A 5,457-nucleotide genomic window follows, 5' to 3' on the forward strand; every position below is an offset into this window, starting at 1 on the left:
ACACACACATATACACACAAACGCGCGCGCGCGCGCACAAATACACACACACACACACACACTTCATTGACTGTCAGTATGTCATGTTGATAAGTATGTACATCATAAAAATTGCTGTCTTTATGAATAGTAATTCTGAAGATGCCCACACTCTTCAAGATTGTTATCTCAAATCGGTGGAGCTTCAGAAGAGATCCATTGTGCTATCCATCCTGGCAAGATGATCTGTGTTCAAATCCCATGAAGTTCAACTTTTGCCTTTTATCATTTTAGGATTTCATTTTAAGGATGTGTGGTTTTTTCTTTGTGCAGCCCTATACCAGGGATGCTCAGGGGCAGATTAGGGACTACATGAATCCAGGAACAGGAGTAAGTTGGAGGCCCAGATATAATCATAGGAGGAAGCTTCTCAAGCATGTGTGGGTGGTGGTTGCCCTTTGTTGTATTAGCATATGTACATATCATGATCACCATCATCATCATTTTCATCGTCATCATCATCATCATCACCACCACCATCATCATCATCATCATCATCATCATCATCATCATGTCACCAAAGACTGGGTCTATTTAATTCATTTGTGCTAATTAAGCTTTGGTAACTTAGTTCGTTAATTTTTTCACAATGTTCTCTTTATGTTGTTTCATTATAATTATTAGGCTCTATTATTAGATTACAATTAGCCTTTTACTAATTTACGCAGAGAAAAAAAAATAATTAAAAACTGAAATCAATGTTGCCTTTGTTTAATTGCTTAATTGTTTTTGTTTTGTTTTGTTTTTGTTATAGTATGAAGGTATTATAAATAAGAGGTGTCAACAACTTGGGTGGCTCTCAGTGTTATTGTCATTGTTGTTGTTGTTGTTGTTGTTTAGCCCTTGGCTAGTCCTCATTAAGCAGGTCTATGAACAAAGAATGATCAAACTGATGTAATCCCACATTTTCATATATCTATATTTCCTTACATTGTCTAATGCATCATTTCTGTATTAAGATAGGCTGTGATTTAAAGGAAACTAGCTGCTATTTCTCACAGGCACAGAGGTGGCATAGAAGCTTCCTTATGGCCTTGTGTGTGGTAGACCTTTTCGATACAAACTTTGTGTGTTGCATAGTAGAATGCTGTGATGGTGTGGTGTTGGGATGGTAGATCTCTTCAGTGTTTGACCTCTAGTGTGGGTGATCGCTGTGATGGTTGACCTCTGGCATGGTTGACCTATTGTGCAGTTGACATCTTGTGTGGTTGACCCCTGTGATGGTTGACCTCTTGTGTAGTTGATCTCTTGCATGGTTGACCATTTATATGGTAAATTTCTTGTGTAGTTGACCTTTTGAGTGGTTGACCTCTTGAGCAGTTGATCTCTTAGTTGACTAATCTCTTGGGTACTTGACCTCTTGGATGCCTTGTTGACCTCTTGGGTGGCAGGCTTATTTGGTGGCAGATCTAAATCTTCCATCTAATATGTGTATGTGTGGATTTGTGGATGTGCTTGTAAGGTAACCTCACTACAGATAGGACTTCAAAAGAGCAGCCAGTGCATTCTGTAAAGTGGTTAGGAATGGCATCCACCAAAGGAGGAAACATTGGAGGAAGACTTGGTCCTCTAACTCATCAGATTCTGTACTACCATCGACTCATGGCAGCATGATTAATGGGCATAAAATCATGAGGAGGAGGATGATGATGTTAATGATGTTGATGAAGATTATGATGTTGATGATAATAATTCCTATTTCTTAAGAAAGACACAACAATGCAAGTTTGGAAATTAGGTGTAAACTGAACCAAAATCAAAACAATAGAACAATGATTTTTACAAACACACGCACATACACACATGCTATTTACATTGTTTTTTGATATTTCAGATTTAAAATTTTCTTGTTGAGAGAATAGAAGAGCTAGTTCTGTCTACACCAATCAAAATAACTAATCAATTAGCCAATCAGCATAATTAGATCATGCCTGTTATTAATAGATGGATCAAGTACTTCTTTTTCTTTTCTTTTTTCTTTTAATCAAGATGGCTTCTTTAATCCTTAAACTTCCAATATTTCTTTCTGTGGCCTTTGTAGTAAACATAATGTCATTGTTATGGCATCTCTATAATTTTTTCTTTCTTTTTTTTTTTTTTTTTTTTTTTTTTTTTTTTGATGGAGGCATTTGTACAAAGTGATGCCCCAATGACTGAAACAAGATAAAAAATAAAAGACAGATTTATAACAAATTTTAAAGTATACAATGTAGGTCCATAAACAAACATCAACATTATTTATGGAGCAGTTGGCTAACATGCAAACATTGTTACCATATGTAGGTCATCTCCAAGACAGATATTTTCTCAGAGAATAACCAGTGTGATTTAATTGTTCTTTCAATCCCTCCCTGGGATAACTTGATTAATTGCAGAAGTTATTCTTACATTAAAGTGTGGCAAGTTTTTGTAGAGGTGTGGTCTTTCTTTGGTGATATATTAATGAGCAATTGATGGCAGAGAGTGTAGTAGGTGCTTTTACATGCCACTGGCACGAGGGCCAGTCACAAGGTACTGGCAACAGCCAGGCTCAAAAAGGTGTTTTTTACGTGCCACCTGCACGGGAGCCAGTCCAGCGGCACTGCAACGATCTCGCTCGAATGATTTCTAATGTGCCACCACCACAAGTGCTAGAAGGTGACTCTGGTAATGATTACACTAAAATGGTGCTATTTATGGGCCACTAGCATGGAAGCCAGGCAGCTGCTCTGGCAATGAACACGCTCAGACAGTGCTGTTAGTGCTCCACTGGCACAGGTGCCAGTCATCGAATATGGTTCAATTATGATTTCGATTCCGATTTCACTTGCCCTAACAGTTCTTAGCAAGTAGAGTTTAGTGTTCAATGAAGGAGAGGTTGGCATGGGTGCCAGTCGTCGGATTCGGTTCGATTTCGATTTCAGATCTCAAATTTCAAATTCCAAATTCACTTGCCTCAACAGGTCTTCGCAAGCAGAGTTTTTAGTGTCCAATGAAGTAAAGATACGAATAAGTGAGCTGAATAATAATAATAATAATAATAATAACAACAACAACAACAACAACAACATCGAAACATACCTTAGGAATGAGAACCCAGGTTCAAAATTTCCCCAAGACACCTGATGAAGGCTAGAGGGTATATCAGCTGAAATGTTGTGTTAACAACAAATAAGATGAGGGTGAATATCTGTCAAATGTAAATAATGTAAATAATGTAAATTAAATTTGCCATAACAAAAAAGAAATATACATTGGTATCAATGAAACTTGGTACATGCAAACAAAAAACTATATATACTGATAAGAACTGATACAAACCAATCAGTAAGGTATAATAAATGTGATGAATTCCTATAGATAGTTAGTTACTTGTTCTCATTGTTGCCATCCATATTACCAGTCCTCTCTTCATCACTAGAATTCTCAGTAATAGGATTTGGGTCATCAGTATCTTCGTCAAACAATAAATCGTCCTCTGTTCCATCAAGGGCATTACTAATGTCACATTTTTTTAAATGATTTCACAACTACCTTTTGCTTTTACAGCGTTCTATGAACTTTTTACTCACTCACACACCTGTGTAATAGTAAGCTTCTTCCTTCTTCCTGTCGGTGTCACTTCAAAATCTGAAAACTGCATTCACTTGCTCCACTCCTTCTGCTTGAATCTTTTAAGTGGTTTATTGATTGAAATCTCTAAAAGCTGTAACTGGCTGGTAATTCCTCTCCAAGTTCCTCTTAATAAATTCAGTTCATGAGCCTGAAACTGGTCCCAAACTAACAAGGCAAGTTTCTTTAATAGCCCACCAGGACGCCTGAACTACACTTTATCAAGCCACAATGTCATTCCTCCCTCATCCATCCAACCTTTTGGGAGGAGATGAACATAAATGTCATTCAGTATTCTTTCTTTAGGCAATGACTTTCTTTTAAAATTCTAAAAGATGGCAATTTTGTGCAATCAATGCAGCATGCTAGTACAACCATGTAGTGTGTCTTTTCATGGCCACATATTTTAATAGTCACAGTTTTAGCACCTTTGGCTTCTACCACCTTGTTTGATGGCTCATTAATGTCAAAGAGACTTCTTCCATATTTGCTATTTGTGAAAGTTCAAAATTAACTTCTTTTCTTGCATTAATGATATACCTGTGAAACTTAAGTATTTGATCTTCATATTCAGGGAGCATTTTTGTGCAATTCTTGTCCTAGCCCTCATACAGAGGTTATTTCTCCCCATAAATCTGGGACACCATGATGTTGACCCTTTAAAACCATTGATATCTGTTCATTGCTATAAGTCTTGAATGGTATATAATAATTTTTGTGAATACTGCAAAACCCGATCTTCTTTGGTCTAAAACCGATGTTTTTAATTCTTCTAGTTCAGGCCATATTACAACGCCCCTACAGAGGCAGTGTTTGCTATGTTTAGCAGCTTGCAGCTGCTCTTTGTGTTTCCTCTAAGTCCTTACCATTTTCTTGGTTGGTGGTGGACCAAAACATTGAGTAACTGCCCTATTACCTTGGTCTTTTGCGTATGCTACAACATTTGGTTTCAAATTTGATGTATAACAGTGCTTTTTTTTGTTTTTCAGCCATGTATTTGGACTCGGTATGAAATTTATCATAAATCAGAACTTACTGGTATGTTATCAGCAACCATACTTCAACTCTTGCCTTCTCTCAGATCAGCTGTATAGTTGTCTATATTTCGAGCAAGAGAATTACTGTACAGGATGTGAAACTCGTATTTCTGGGTGTGATGCTTTGTGTCACAGTGCCAGGCCACAATGTGGAGAATAAAGGAAAAGAGACTAAAAGAGCCAAACACAAATGAATGACCAAGAAAGGGAAACAACAGGACAGAGGCACTGTTGTAAAAGTGAAGCCTCCAACACATCGTCTGATCTAATCATTGCAAATGACTGCCAGGCAGATGAAAGTTTATTAACATTTCTTTCAAATTTCTAGGAGAATTTTTCATTTAGATAATGAAGAAATGTTTCTTAAAGGTAATTCAGTCGTTAAATAATGTCAGGTATGGATTATGTATGCTGGGGAAGGAGGTGAGATGATGTGTGCTTCCCTCATAATTGCCAATGTATCGTAAGCAACTTTTCGTAAGTTTGTGATAACAGACTGTGATAATTTGGCTTGTTTTCAATACTTTATTATCAATAACACAATTTACTGTAATAATCTGGTTTGTTTTCATTATTTTATTATTAGCAAGAACTTTTATGCCTAGGGAACTTACCCAGTATGCTTGTCCAGCTCCCTAGCCTATGGCACTTGGTCTCTCATCTGTAATATGGTTGCATTAGACACAGGACAATCTTTTGATACATTTAAAAATAAGAAAAGTTTGTCCAATCTGCTGGCAAATACAGTATATATATATATATATATATATATATATATATATATATATAT

At 36.6% G+C, this 5,457-nt stretch overlaps 1 long non-coding RNA gene across 1 annotated transcript in view; it reads left to right on the forward strand.

The window, feature by feature from the left end:
- The window catches only part of LOC128248515 (uncharacterized), a 52,545-nt gene extending 47,348 nt beyond the window's left edge, over positions 1–5,197 (forward strand). The window contains exon 3 of the long non-coding RNA XR_008264684.1: positions 4,620–5,197. This is a non-coding gene — a long non-coding RNA (uncharacterized LOC128248515). The remainder of the gene's footprint in view (positions 1–4,619) is intronic.
- The last annotated feature ends 260 nt before the right edge of the window (positions 5,198–5,457 follow it).

Source organism: Octopus bimaculoides, chromosome 8, assembly GCF_001194135.2.
Source record: "Octopus bimaculoides isolate UCB-OBI-ISO-001 chromosome 8, ASM119413v2, whole genome shotgun sequence".
NCBI lineage: Eukaryota > Metazoa > Mollusca > Cephalopoda > Octopoda > Octopodidae > Octopus > Octopus bimaculoides.